At 47.5% G+C, this 15,080-nt stretch overlaps 1 protein-coding gene across 3 annotated transcripts in view; it reads left to right on the forward strand.

The window, feature by feature from the left end:
- Window positions 1-15,080, forward strand: part of CYRIB (CYFIP related Rac1 interactor B) — a 124,442-nt gene that overhangs the window by 33,722 nt on the left and 75,640 nt on the right. For all 3 annotated transcript variants that reach the window (XM_058668485.1, XM_058668486.1, XM_058668484.1), the window contains exon 2: window positions 3,792-3,844. The gene's annotated coding sequence lies outside the window, so the exon portion shown is untranslated. The remainder of the gene's footprint in view (window positions 1-3,791; window positions 3,845-15,080) is intronic.

Consider the following 15,080-nt stretch of genomic DNA (forward strand, 5'->3'; position numbering starts at 1 on the left):
TTTTGCACAAACTTTTTTTTTTTAAGATTTATTTATCTTATTACAAAGTCAGATATACAGAGAGGAGCAGAGACAGAGAGGAAGATCTTCGTCCGATGATTCGTTCCCCAAGTGAGCGCAATGGCCAGTGCTGTGCCGATCTGAAGCCGGGAACCAGGAACCTCTTCCGGGTCTCCCACGCGGGTGGCAGGGTCCCAAAGCTTTAGGCTGTCCTCGACTGCTTTCCCAGGCCACAAGCAGAGAGCTGGATGGGAAGTGGAGCTGCCAGAATTAGAACCGGTGCCCATATGGGATCCCGAGGTGTTGAAGGTGAGGACTTTAGTTGCTAGGCCACGTCGCCAGGCCCTGCACAAACTTTCTGAAGTACTTGCATTATGTACAGAGTACATAAACAGCCTAAGAGGACACAATGCTAAGGGAGTCTTTTCATGCAAGGCTTATATGTATTTTTTTTTAGATTTTTTAAATTTTTTATTGGAAAGTTGTATATACAGAGAGTAGAAAAGACAGGAAGATCTTCTATCCATTGATTCACTCCCCAAGGAGCCGCAACGGCTGGAGCTGAGCCAGTCCGAAGCCAGGAGCCAGGAGCTTCTTCCGGGTCTCCCACATGGGTTCAGGGTTCCAAGACTTTGGGCCATCCCTGACTGCTTTCCCAGGCCACAGGCAGGGAGCTGGATGGGAAGCGGGGCCACCAAGATTAGAACTGGCACCCACATGGGATCCTGATGCGTTCAAGGCGAGGACTTTAGAGCCGCTAGGCCACTGCGCTAGGCCCTCAATGGGCACCTTTAATCTCACCTTGAAAGTCTCAGGAAATCACAAAAGTGTGGTAAGGAAATCTAAGGAAAGCTTCTCTTAGGTTTGTCAGTTAAGGATTTTCCCTCAAAGCAAGCAGCATTTCTGCTTTTGTGTTTGTGTTTTTGTTTTTTCTTATATGCTTAATTTGCCTGGACTGAGCCAGGTGGAAGGCAGGAGCTAGGAGCTTCCTCTAGGTCTGCCGCATGGATGCGGGGCCCAAGTACTTGGGCCGCCTTCCACTGCTTTTCCAGGTGTGTTAGCAGGGAGCCAGATCAGAAGTAGGGCTGCTGGTTCTTGAACGATGCCCGCATTGTAGGTAGAGACGTAACGTGCTGTGACACAGTGCCGGCCCTAGCCTTCCCTTGAAGCAGCGCCATGCCCTTGCTAAAGCAATGTTTCATGTTTGTCAAGAGTCTTGAACAAACCGCAGCATCCTTAGGCCATGTGAGTAGTCATTAGTCCAGGGGCGTTTCTGGTTGCCTGGTGTTCATGTGCAAGGTTAAGGGATGTTGTCACACCTGCCTCAGGTGAGGCTGTCCTGCAGGGCCAAGCAGGGATGGGGTCCTGCCTTCTGCAGTGTCCATCCTTACTCAGCTGCCCAGTTTTGGTGGTCTCTGTTGAGGAGGCTTCACTGAGCCCTGAGTCTGCCCCCCTGACACAGCTGCTTTGGGGGGGGGACCCTGGGCAGGTGTTTGTTTGCAGAGGGGCAGTCTGTTTGGGTCTGCTTGTGTAGCTTAGAGTCACAAAAAGGTGGGTCGTGATGCAGGCGACCCCAGCATTTCTCTGGCTGTGTGGAAGAGTAGGGGCAGAGTCCAAAGGCTGGTCGTGCAGTGGAGCCCTGTGTGTTTCAGAAACAAGTGACAGGTAGAGGCTAGCCGCGCTCCCCTCACCTTCCTACTGCGTCACTGTCCTGGCACTCCTGGGAGAAGAGGAGGGAAGCAGAGAGGGCGTCCATGTGGCATGGTGGGGACACCTCCTGTGCCCTGCAGCAGGCGTGGGAACTTCGGTGTGTTGAGAAAGGGCTAGATAAGAAAAGGAGCTGGGCTTGCAGAGGACCCCACCCAAGGGGAGTGGGAGGGACTTGGTTACCCTGGCAGAGGCACCCTCCTACATATCCTGGCTGTTAACCAGGTGAACCTGCAGTCTAGCCCGCCAGTCTTTGTGTGTGCCGCTGACTTACAGTGTCACCTTCAACGCCCATAGCACTCTCATGGAAGCCTTGGTCACATCGTCTGTCACTGTCCACCCCACTGGGGTCAGTGGACATCCCTTTCTGGGATTACCTTACACTTGACCGTACTCCTGGGGATCCCAGTTCTGTACCTGTGACTTATCCTCCTGTCATTACATGTGTGTGCACCCAGGTGGCTAGACAGCTATGTAGAGGATTGAGCAGGTGCTCAGTGGCTGTCTCCTGAATGAATGCTTGTCCTCAGAGTATAGGATGCTGCAGGGCTCAGAGAAACAGAGTGACTCCTCTAGTATCCGACAGCCCTGAGCGGGAGAGAGGGGAGTGAGTAAAGCCTGTGGTGTGAGACCCAGAGGGGGAGGCGCGGTCTGGTTGCCGAGCTTTCATCCAGGATCTCTGCTCGTATCTTGGAAGAGAAAAGCAGCTTTCTTGGGTTTCACACTGTCCACTTTACTTTTATAAGAGCCATGCCCCATCCCAGGCCATCTGTGCAGGTGTCGCGAGAGTGAGTTAGCATGCTTTGCTAAATTGTAGGATTTGGCCCACAGCCCTAACACATTCCCCAAATGGACAGCTTGTCCCCATTTCCTGTTCTGTAAACCTGGTCAAAGAATGAGGGAGAGGGAAAGACAACATCCTTGCAAGAGGCTTCAGGAGTGCTGTGGTTGTGAGTCTGTGCACGTGTGCTGTGCATGATGGCTGTGGTATGGATAGCATATGCTGTTGTGTGTGGCATGCCTGTGTGTGTGGGGTGTGTGGTATGTGTGCAGTTGTGTGCTCCTGGTATGCACATGTATGGTATATATGGTGTGTGTGTGCATATGTGCGCATTATCTGAAGACATAGTTTATGAGTGTGCGCCAGGTGCTCCTTAAATTAACCTTCCTGTGTCGTTGGCCGCTAAGTGGGTCTGTGACTTTGGTTTCAAAGGGAACATACTACCACTTATGCAACTGTGCAGCGGAAGTGGTGGGAAGTGCTGACGTATGCTCTTTGCCACCCTGGGATGTAGCCCCCAAGTCTTCCTTGAGTGTCCAGAAAAACAAAGAAAAACAAAAACCTAACACAGCTAAAGGTTTAAGCAAAATAAAAGCCAGACAAAATGCATTCCGCTTCTCTCCCTGCCCTGATAAGGGTGGCTCGATACTGCAGGCTCGGCTGTGTTCTTCACTCTGGATGCCTTAAAACACACTGCGTTGCTCCATGAGGGTTTTATGGAAACATTGCTTCGTAAGCTCTGTTGTTGGGAGAGATTTGTTGAGGGTGACAAGGCTGCTGTGACGTACGTGTTTGTTTCCCTTGCTCTGCAAAGCAGAAACTTGAAACAGGAAGTGATTTGGGTGCAGTATGACAGACTAAAACCAGTTAAAACTCTGCTTGAGCTCATTGTTTTGGAAGGACCTAGAGCTGCTGCTGCACCTAGAGTTCCAGCATCAGACAGCCTGGCCATACCCTCTGTCCCTAGGACAGCGCAGTCTGGCCAAACTCCCCTTCGGTCGGAGGTGCTTCGTTTGGGTCTCTGCTTCTTGTTTGCTGTACAACCTTCAGCAAGTTGCTTCGCTTCCATGCATCTGCACTTTTTATTTATAATGCTTGAGAGCATTGTAAGCGTTAAATGAGGAAGAATGAGCTCCTTTAGACATTATAATGATCTGCACAAATTTGAAAGCTGTGATTCCTAGCCCCAGTCTCTGGTCTGGGAAAAGTGGCCAGCTTTAGCCGAGGTTGGGGGTGGAGGGAGGCTTTCTCTGTGCCAAAGACTGTGGCAAACTGCTTCATCTTTGATGTCATTCTTTTACAGGAAAAGAAACCGAGACGTGGCATTTGACTAATTTCTACAGGGTTCCCAAGTTGGTAAGTCACAGAGCTGGGATTTGACCGTGGTTGTCTGGTTGAGCCTGAGTTCTTAACCTTCTCAGAATGAGGCAAAATGAAAGTGGTTGGTGATGGCCAGGAGGCGGGTTTCAGTTCTCTGCTTCTGTTGAAATCAGAATGAATTTGTGTTCTTTCATCTGCTCCAAGAATGCTTAATGGGAACCACAGGGTTATCAGGTCCAACGATTAATTTCATTAAGAACCATCATTTTGGAGGGGAAAAGGTACTACAGCCTCCTGTCCTCAATAATAATTGCCAAAATGTATTGAATCCTTCCTGTATGCATTCTTGCCCTAAGCATGTTACTTGGATTCACTTAAGTTTCACAACAGTCTTGGGTAGCTGAGGTTCAAAGCCGAGAAGGAACTTGCCCGAGGCCGCAGGTTCGTAAGAGGTGCAGTCGGTATTCACATGGGGCAGTCTGGGTGAGAGCCTCAGTGCTCCTCACACCGGTCCTCTGTCGCTCCTGAGCCCCTCACGGAGAACCGCTAGCTCTGTGGGTCTGGGTCCCCTCTGCCACCAGCAGTGCCTCTCCCTGTCCTGCTGCTGCTGCTCATCAGCTTACTGGTCTCATCACGGGCCACAGTTTGAGTGGTCAGCCTCCTGCAAGGCTTCACCATGCAGCAGGATCCTTAGTGGCATGCCGTGTAGCCTCTTTCCTTAGGCGTGCTTTGAACTTTTGTTTAAATCCAGCTGTGCGTGCTGTAAAATGCATAGATCTTAATGGCACAGGTTGACGAATGTTTAATAGCTTCCACTCATCCACCCACCCTCCGAGTCTGGAAAATCAGTTTTCCCATTCTTATAGGAAGTGCCCGCCTGCCCCCTTGCAGTTGAAATTGCTGCAGAGGTAGGCACCGTTTTGGCTGCTATCGTCACAGACTCAGGCTTCTCCCTCATGCAGGTGCAGCATACTTGCCAAGACAAAAGAGTGTTTCTTTCTGTCACTCTGCCCAGTGGGAGTCTCTTCTGGAATGAGTGTGACTGCGAGGCACGGATGTGCTATTTCCTCTCTTGGTCTATGTCCCTGTGGCTTGGTATTGTGTCAAGAGTGTCTGTCTCATATTTATAGGTCTTAATTGTCACACCATATGGCCTCTAAGTCCAAGCCAGCTATTACAAGTGATCTTTAACCTAAGATCCTACTTCTAGTGCTGAAGGAAAATCTGCTTGCAGTGGACATTATGAGAGATGGTTTGGCAGTCTCTACTGTGAGACCTTTGTGGGATTTGCGAGGGGAATTTTGAGTCTTCAATTTCCATACTATGTGCTGACTTTAGAAGTTAAACTTTAAAATACAGAATTTTAAAAAAATTCATTTTAGAGACAGAATGAGACAGAAATATGGGAAAGTAGGGTAAACTCTCAACAGGTAGTTTAGTCCATAAATACCTGCATTGGCCCGGATTGGGTGAGCCTGCAGCTGGGGGCTGGGCACTCAGTCCCAGCTGGCAGGAAGGTAGCTGCTTGAATCATCAGCAGCTGTCCTGCAGGTTATGCGTTAGTCGGAGGCTGGAGTCAGACACCGGAGCCAGGTATTGAACCCAGGTGCTCTGATGTGGCGCGTGGCTATCTTAACCACTGTTTTAACCATTAGGTAAAAAATCTGCCCCCAGTGGGTTGTTTTCATGTGGATATTACTCGAGCCTGGGTAAGTAGTTAGATCTGTTGACATGGAACACTTCTTGTGAAGTGGTGGAACTAAGCTGATTTGCATATGTCTGCTCTTATTGGAATGTAGACTTGGCTAAAATATAAACTTGTCTAGTGGAACTCAAGGGAAATATGTATGTGTAACAAAATGGAGAAATTTAAGCTAAACAGTTGTGGTTTTTTTCCCGTAAAGATTGATTTATTTCTATTCGAAAGACAGATTTACATAGAGAAGGAGAGACAGAGAGAAAGATCTTCCATCTGCTGGTTCACTCACCAGATGGCCGGCATGCCCGGAGCTGAACCGATCTGAAGCTAGGAGCTTCGTTATGGAAAGAGGCTGTACATGCCCCACTGCCTAGAGAAATATACAGGGAGTGGGCTGAATGGGAAAAGTCACCAGCAAGACAGTAAGAACCTGAGTTTGTGCCATAGGTAATGGTAGAATCTGTATTTTTAAAAAGATTTATTTTTTTTTAATTGGATTTTCAGACAGAGAGGAAGATCTTCCATTCATTGATTTACTACCCAAGCAGCCACTATGGCTGGAACTGAGCCAGTCTGAAGCCAGGAGCCAGGAACTTCTTCTGTGTCTCCTGTGCAGGTGCAGGGTCCCAAGGCTTTGGTCTGTCCTTGACTGCTTTCCCAGGCCACACACAGGGAGCTGGATGGGAAGCAGGGCTGGCGGCACCCATATGGGATCCCAGTGTGTGAAAGCCAAGGATTTTAGCTGCTAGGCTACCATGCTGGGCCCAGAATTTATATTTTTATTTATCTATGATATATGAGATTCTTCAGCCTAAAACATGAGTATAAAACCTGTCTTGTTCCCTAGAAATTCCAATCACAAAAATAAACTTACTCCATAGGTATTTTCAACTGTCCACCACAGATTTAGGAAACCATCTCAAAAGAACACATGATAGTATATTTAACATGAGTAAGAATTAAAGATATTAAAAATGTAAAGAAAATGAAAGCAGATGATTTGAAAAGCAGCCAGCCAAGTGAAAAAAAAGTCTTTATAACTAAAATGTAAGGGACATGGCTAAAGAGAGAATTGATCAAGTGGAAGCCAGTAGTGACATCTGGTAAGTGCATGGTATGTGCTAGACATTCCTGTGTACTGGAGTAGTATTAACTCATTTAATCCTCTCAATGAAAGTATTCAGACTTTATTAGTATCTTTATATTTTTTAGTGGCTTAAGCCACTTGCTGAACATCCCATGGTTGGTAAATGATGGAGCTGGATGGATTTGCCCCCAGACTGTCTAGTGTGACCTAGATTTTGAGCTTGCAGTTAATATGGGAAGTCATCAAAAATTAGCAACAATTGATGAAAAGATGGAACTATGAAAGAATGGGGAAGAGGCATAGAGTATGCTCCTTACATATACAAAGAGCAACTAAGGGATGAGCAAAAGATGTGAGGATTGGAAGCTCTTTGAGCTCTCCCCTCATCCTTAACGGTCTGAGAATGTGTGATCAGGGCAGCATCAGGGGTACATGGTTCAAAGGATGGCAGAGTTTCCATTTTCACCATGGCTGCAGATGTTAACAGATGTCTCTCTGGGGAAAGGAAAGAGACTCTTGCTGTGTTTGCAGATTCCTGTGAGGTAAATACTTTTACCATGACTAAAGTTGACCCGCCTGCATGACGTCACTGAACTCGGAGTTGGGAAAGGATTAGCACAGTCGGTCTTGTAAGGCAATGTGAGCCAGCTTCTGTACTCTGTGGAAAGGATTAGCACAGCCGGGTCTTGTGAGCCAGTCTGAGCCAGCTCCGATGCATCGTGGGTTCAGGCAACCATTCTCTTTTAAGCTCACACCTGGCTGTGCGTCCAGGGGTGGAATGTTCAGGAAGCAGTCGTGTCATGTGTGATATCACAGAGGCAGGAAGAGACAGTGAGACAAGAATAGAGCTCTGTCCTTTCTTCTCTTGTGCTTAAAAGCCAAACACAACACACCAGCCTTTTGTGAATGTGGGCAGAGAAACTGGTGCACTTGAGGCAGAGTTGCTGGGAGTAGAATTTACTGCCACCTCTTTGGAGGGCAGTATAGGGCCCAGTCAGCCAGACAGTTCAGGGATCAGGCGATAGTTCAAGTGCGTGTGTCCTCAGATCCTGCATTTCTATTTTCACTTCAAAGATTTTATCTTATAGATCTGTCTTTTCCATAATCACATGTGTGTGAAATTGCTCTCAATACAGATTCATAGTGATGTTGATTGCAACGTGTAAGCAACTTAAATGTGTGTCAGTAGGGAATTAATTGAATGTACAGGTATACCATTGGAGCAGGATGCTGTGCCCCTGTTTAAAATGGTAGGTCATTTGTACTAAGAATTAAGTTTAAAAAAGCCAAATGTAGAAAAAGTACATGAGGTATGCTGTCATGTATGGAGAAGAGGGGACCATATGTGCTCATGTATTTTCTTGATTATGGCTACATCATTGCTGGAAAGATACTAGAAACAAGTTTTGGAGAATATTGTATACCATTTGAGATGTACGATATAATTTGGGGGAGGATACCGTAGGTCCTGTGTTTTATATTTTATTATTATTATTTTTTTAAAGATTTATTTTATTTTTATTACAAAGTCAGATATACAGAGAGGAGGAGAGACAGAGAGGAAGATCTTCTGTCCGATGTTTCACTCCCCAAGAGAGCGCAACAGCCGGTGCTGCGCCTATCCGAAGCCAGGAGCCAGGAACTTCTTTGCAGGTCTCCCACGCAGGTGCAGGGTCCCAAAGCTTTGGGCCATCCTTGACTGCTTTCCCAGGCCACAAGCAGGGAGCTGGATGGGAAGTGGAGCTGCTGGGATTAGAACTGGCGCCCATATGGGATCCCAGCGCGTTCAAGGCGAGGACCTTAGCCACTAGACCACATCGCCGGGCCCTATTTTTAAATTATTTTTTTGGAGAGTTAAACATAAGCATGCATTACTTTTTTTCATTAAACACAGAATTAGTTAAGAGGACCTCTTCTTGGAGAATCTTGGGCGTGAGCGTACCTCCCGTTTTTAGAGGCAGTCACTGTGCAGTGGATTGCTGACTCCTAGAGGGAACCCAGCATGTAGTGAGCACTTAACTTCCGTGAGCTGGGTTGCTTCTCACACTTGCATGACAATGCAGGCTGCTGCCCAGGAAGTGGAGGGCAGACGAGGAGCTCTGGGGGTCGTGTAGGGTGCTGCTGTGTACAAGCAGGGGAAGTGAATTCACAGAGGCAGCCCTGCTGCCGCTGAGCAATCCCAAGGTGTCTGGAAGGCATCTCAAGCCTTTCTCCCTCCTGCCACTAATCCCTGGCACCTCCCTTGAGACCACGTGGGAGGATTCTGTCTGTGTTAATTTTCCCAACAATAGGATTCTTTGTGAAATTGGGGCTGGTCAAGAAAGAATCCGTCCCGTGGTGTCCACCTCTTCTGATGTATCTTCACAGTTCCAACAGTTGAGGGTGTATCAGGTACACTCAGGAGACACTAACTTGTGTTCCCTGTAAAAGAGCAACCTTGAGGGACTTGCTTAGTGAAACAGATGTTCCCAGTGGTGCTTTTTATCGCTCCTGCTGTTATTTTCTGTGGTCAGCCACGTGCTGAAATGTTTTATAGGACCAGTGGCTCTCTGTCTTCCCTCTCTCTTGTTATCATTTAGAAATCAATTCAGAAGTAGTTTATTCACTTTGAAAAGGCTGTTATTATGATGCTGTTAGAATTCAATGCACAGTCATCCACCTAACAATAAGACTGAGGTGAAAACGGAAACTTACAGAATTACGATCCCTGAAACTGACCTGTTATTTCAGTGTCTTATCAGCCGTACCATTGAGATGACGTTCTTGAAGGTGAGGGTTGTTCGACCTTGGCACTGCGCTGGGTCCTGAAGATGGTATTTTGTGGGCTCAGAGAGCTGTGTTCAGCTCTTTAAGTATCCTTGCCTCTACTTGCAATGTGGGATGTAGTTTTTCCATAAGAGGAACATGAATCAACTGTGCTGCTTGGTTTCCCCAAACAGTAATTCTGTCTTTGGTGTCTGAGTAGAGAAGGTTTCTGTGCTGTTGCATTGTGAGGCATCTGGGACTCCCCTTCCCGGATGGCTTAGGTTGCATTGTAGAGTGTTTAATTAAAGAGATTATTTTACTGGTCTTACTAGATTGTGGTGGTTTGTGGCTATCATCATATCTGATGCGGGTGCCTGGCAAGATAGCATGGGTTAGCTTGCTGTATCTGCGCACAGCACGTGTCCCAGCGTTTCACATGCCAGCAGCCAGGATTATTCCCACCTCCAGACACAGCCCCAGCTCTGCAGAAAAGAAAGGATTTGCTGCTTGGTGTAATCTGAAAATCCCAGGGATCCAAGGTTTAAGCAGGGTTGCCAAGACTAGAGTTTGTCTTTGTCTCTCAAAACTGACTACTGTTTCTTTTCAGATGACAGTGCAAGGTGGCTGTCAGCAGTTCTAGAAGTTCTGGAGAAGTGGGGGGGGGGGGGCAGGGGAGGCTGTTTCTCCAGTAGTTTCAGAATTGAGTCTCAGCATCTCTGACAGGCGTATCTGTAGGCCAGTCTCCATGGTGAGGTGAAAATGAGGCCCTGGGTGGCCATCCTACATTAGACACCTGGCACTTGAAGCAGGGCTGGGATCTGCACCTGCTGGCGCACAAGAGTTGAGAAGGTCTGTATTCAACTAGGAAATCCAGGGCCGTTTGTTCCTGGTGGGTTTGCGGAAGCAAACCATGTCTGTGGGGAGTAGGTTTGTTCAGTGAATGAATTAACAGAGGAATGAGCAAGCGGGTTCTACAACATGTGGGGTAGGGTTTTTAACAGATGGAGCATTTGCAGGGAGAGAGGAAGGACAAAAGAAAGCCTTGAAATCAAGTCAGATAAGGATGACATTCAATGAGCTGAAGTATTTAACAGGAAATAGGAGACAGGAACAGGATAACGGTCTACAAGTGTCTGAAAGGCTTGCCTAGAGAAGGTAGGGTCAGGGGTACTGGCTGGACTCTTAAATGACGTCACCCCTCATTGGGTTGATCATAATCTAAAAATAACACAAAAATAAGAAATCTTTCTAACAATCTTACCTCCAGTGGCTGACTTTTATTAATATTTTGATATATAGTCTCCCAATATTTTGCTACATACAGTTGGATTTTAAAACATTCTTGTTTATCTTGTTAATTGTGTTTGAGAAAAAAAAACAACTGTGATTGAGAAAGTGTGAGAGCTTGCACAAGCCCCTAGGCACTGACGGGCCAGAATTCAGTTTGTATCTGCTACCCTAGGTGTTTTTTTTTTTTCTTAAAGATTTATTTATTTTTATTGGAAAGGCAGATTTATAGAGAGAATGAGAGACAAAGATCTTCCATCCACTGTTTCAGTTCCAGAGTTGAGCTGCTCGGAAGCCAGGAGCCAGAAACCTCGTCCATTCCCAGGCTATCAGCAGGGAGCTGGATTGGAAGTGGAGCCGCTGGGATTAGAACTGGTGCCCATATGGGATCCTGGTGTTTGAAGAGGAAGGATCAGCCAGTTGAGCCAATGCACCAGGCCCTACTCCTTGGTCTTTGAGTTACCTGTTGCATAGCCAGCAGACTGTGTTAAATCTGCAGGGTTTGTTTTCATTCTGTTTGAAGAGACTTCATCACTTTTGTTTATTCATTCTTCATTCATGGATTCAGGAATTGTTTTTTTTGATTGACAGAGAAGGAGAAACAAAAGGATTACCAGACAGTCCGTCTGCCCGTTCACTCCCCAAATGGGACTATGCCAGGCCAAAGCCAGGAGCCTACAACTCCGTCCAGGGGACTGGCACCATTTTCCTCTGCTTCTCCGGGCATATTAGCTGGGGGTTGGATCAGAAGCTAAGCAGCCAGGACTTGAGCCAGCACTCTGATGTAGGATGTCAGCTTTGTAGGTGGCAGCTTAACATGCTGTGCTGTGGCACTGGCCACACAGAATGCTGAAAGTAGCCTAGTGAATGGAGTAGGCCCTGCCCTCCTGGAGCTTACAGTCAGGCTGAGTTCAGTGTTGCTTCTGCATGGTTCCACCACAGCCTCTAGGGGTGTACAGATTTGCACGCTCCAATGACTCTCATTGCACCTTCCGTCAGGAGGCTGCCAGCAAAGCCTAAGGCTGGGCAGCCTAGTTTTGTATGTGTCCTTTGCCTGGGACACCACTCCTAAAGGGAATGGCTGGACATTGAGGTATTAGAGTTTCAGAGTGTGCTTTAGCTGGGCTCATCTCCTAGAGCTGGCTCCTCTGGGCGATCCAGAGGGAGTCCCACCGTTGAGTGTCCATAACCATACTCTTTCTGAATCACAGAGTGGAATCCATGGTGTGAAGCAGGGCTAGCTGAATGCAAAGGAAGAGAGCAAACATTCTTGGATGCAGCCCCACCACTTCCTACTCCCTTGCTTGGAGGGTGGATGTTTCCACTACCTGGCAGAGGAGGAAGCCAAGGCCTGGTTGGCCTTAGCTCAGGCCTGTGTGGCCTTAGCTCAGGCCTGTGTGATGGCTGTAAATCTAAGGAACTTCTTTCTGATGCTTCCTTGATCCAAGAATAACCAGGGGATGGGACTTCAAAAGCGGGTGCTTTGGTGGTAAATGGATTCCAGGCATTTATTTGTGGAGTATTCATTAAGGGCTTGTGGACAGAAACTGGCAAGCCCTGGGACCCAGGGCCATGAAGACCTGCAAGAGCTTCAGGGAACTTGTAGTCTGGTTTCAGTCACCAGAGGTGTGGTACTTAGTGATATGTTCAGCCATGGATAGACCAGTATGTGTCTGGATGCTCGGAGTTGCAAGTTTGAGCACTCCCAGTTCATAGGCAATCATTGACAGAGGCAGTTATGGGGTTCCTGTATCCCCAAGTGGAGAGAGGTTCCAGGCACACTTTTATCAGGTTCCCTTTGTGCTGTTCTCAGCTCTGCACATCTGAATCCTGGCCTTGTTCTCTGACAGACTGACCTCTTCTGTCATGTTAAGAAGGGAAGGAGCTCCCACCTCTCTCCAAAACCAGTGAACACATTTCTGAGCTTCCCTCTGATTGGACCATGCTAGGCCATGCATCTATCTCTCAGCCAATTATGGTGGCAAGGGGAGAGAATAATGCCCATTGACTTAGACCCTTCAGGACTCAGCTCTGAAGATGGAGATGAGGTCTATCCAAGAGCAGAGTTCCTGCTAGGGAATGGGGTTAGCAGGAGGCAAGAAGGAAAGCAGACAGTTACAGCTAAGTGGTGGGGGAGTAGAAAAGATGTTGATCAAGAAACTGCCAGTCTCTCAGCTGGGAAGTGAGCTGGGTTCCATATAGGAAGATCTTTTTTGGTAAGAAACTTACCTTCTGTTGAGTTTCTTGCAGGAAGATGTTCACATTTGTTGAGTGCTGGGTACTTGATATGTGTTTTTGCTGTTGGTTTCTCCTCATAACCGTGTCCAGGTGCTGAGTGGTTTTCATTCGACAGAGGTGAGGACAAGATCGAAGGGTTAAGTCTCTCTGGTGGTCACACACGTGAGGAGTGGCTTCTCCTTTTTCTTGATGGTTGTAGAGAAAATTGTCAGATACTTTAAAAAAGAAAAAGGCTCCCAGATGCCTTTTTCCAGTGCTCCCAGAGCTGTGAGCAGTGACTGCTGTTCATTGGAAGCTTTGGTTGGAGGCGTCCTGCTTGCTGTTTTCCTTCAACCAGCTGCTGCTGGGAAGAAAACGGGCTTGGCCGGGTTCAGGTGAACCACAGTTCATGTGGGAGAGCTGCTGAGAAAAGCAGAACCACCATGGGCATCGGGTCCTTCCACCAAAGTGCTTTCTCTTTCCTCTTGACTTCAGGGTCTGAGACTGACACCAAGGTTTCAAAGGAGCTGAGGAGCTGTATATGGTATATGGTATGTGGTATGTGTGACTTCTTTTCCATGGATGGATGTTAGCACGTACATTCTCAATACAGACTGCCTTTATTAGGGGTGGGGAGCGGGAGGGATGAGGGTTGTAAATTTATGTAAAGCCAGTCTGATTCCTCAGTTAAAGTGCCCAAATGAGGGCAGACAAGCTGGGCTTTCTGGTTTTCTGCCTCTCTTGACTGAGCAGGCTGATTTTTGTGTGCCAGTGGCCGCGTGTGGTTCTGAGAGCTCCCTGCACTCACGTGTGTGTCCCGTGCTTCTGCTGCCTCGTGGAGAGGCACTGCCTTGCCCCTGGGCTTCCTGACTTCAATTTTACCCTCGCAGGTGGAAGGAATTTCATCCTGGGTGAGGTTCAACACACATGGGGATATCCAAATATATTTAGTGACAAGTTGACTTATAAGGGCTTCAAGTTTGCTGCTCTGCTCATTGAGTCTTTGCTCTCCACTCCTTCTCAGGTTATGACTGATGATCATAAATTTTCATGTACATTTTGGTATTAATTTATTTTCTGTTTGGGATCTTGGGGCTAGAGAGTTAAGCAAAGCACAGTCATCATTACTGATGACCTTGCCCGGCTCTTGCCTAGTGAGAGTCTATTCCCCTCAGTGCAAATCATTGGGTTGTGGTTTTCTCTGGGACTGATAGGCTTTGTTCCCTCAGACCTTGGAAGGGGATGAAGTTAAACAGGAGATGAGAGAAACCTAAGTGTAAAATGCTTAGACTAAATGTCGGGTTCATTGTGACTCTGGCCGGTACCCACTGGATGAGATGTGAGGGTTCCCTGTTAGCGCAGCACCGCCCAGCTCAGGACTCCTGGAACCCGCGTGCATACTCACACACGTGGGACTATGTGTGTACATCTGGGAATCCTGCTGTCTGGGACAGTGCTTCCCAAGCTTGTCTGCACCTTAAAATCACCTGGCGATGTTTTACAATTCCCAAGTCCTAGACCACGCACTAAATGAATTAACACAGTCTGAGTGGGACACAGTCTTAGTAGGTTTTTTTTTTTTAATATCTCTGTGTGATTCCAGTGTGAAGATAAGTTTAGGAACCACTTAATGTACAAGGATTATGATAGTACCATTGTTGTTTCCAGAAGGGGGCTAGGTGTTGAACCTAGAGGTTAGGACTCGTAGATTCCACATTGGACTACCTGGGTTTGATACTTGGGTCAGACTCCTGACACCAGCTTCCCAGTAACGAAGATTCTGGGAGGCAGTGGTGATGGTTCCAGTGACTGAGTTGCTGTCACACATGTGGGAGATCTGGATTGAGTCTCTGGTTCATGGCCTCCGTCCAAACCCAGCCCCAGCAGATGGGAGCAGACATTCTCATTCGTTGTCTATGTGTCCCTGCTTCTCAAAGGAATCCGTAGCCTGAGGAGGCGAGGGATGAGGCTAATGACAGTGGCATTGCTGCCCATTGCCCCCTACCTACGTACAGTCAGCGTGCTGGGGATTTTACAGACGTTCTCACTGCACCCTGTTTTTGGTTGGAGAAGCAAAGAGGGGCATGGCTGGGTGGGTCATTCTTTACCAACTGATGTCAGCCACAGAGTTGGCTAACCCGGATGGTCAGGTACAAATGAGAAAGCTGAGGTGCCTGAGCTTATCTTGGTGACCCCAAAGGGATCACTGTGTTCATCTTACTGCCCAGCAGGGCTGA

This window comes from Ochotona princeps, chromosome 9 (genome assembly GCF_030435755.1).
Source record: "Ochotona princeps isolate mOchPri1 chromosome 9, mOchPri1.hap1, whole genome shotgun sequence".
NCBI classification, from domain to species: domain Eukaryota; kingdom Metazoa; phylum Chordata; class Mammalia; order Lagomorpha; family Ochotonidae; genus Ochotona; species Ochotona princeps.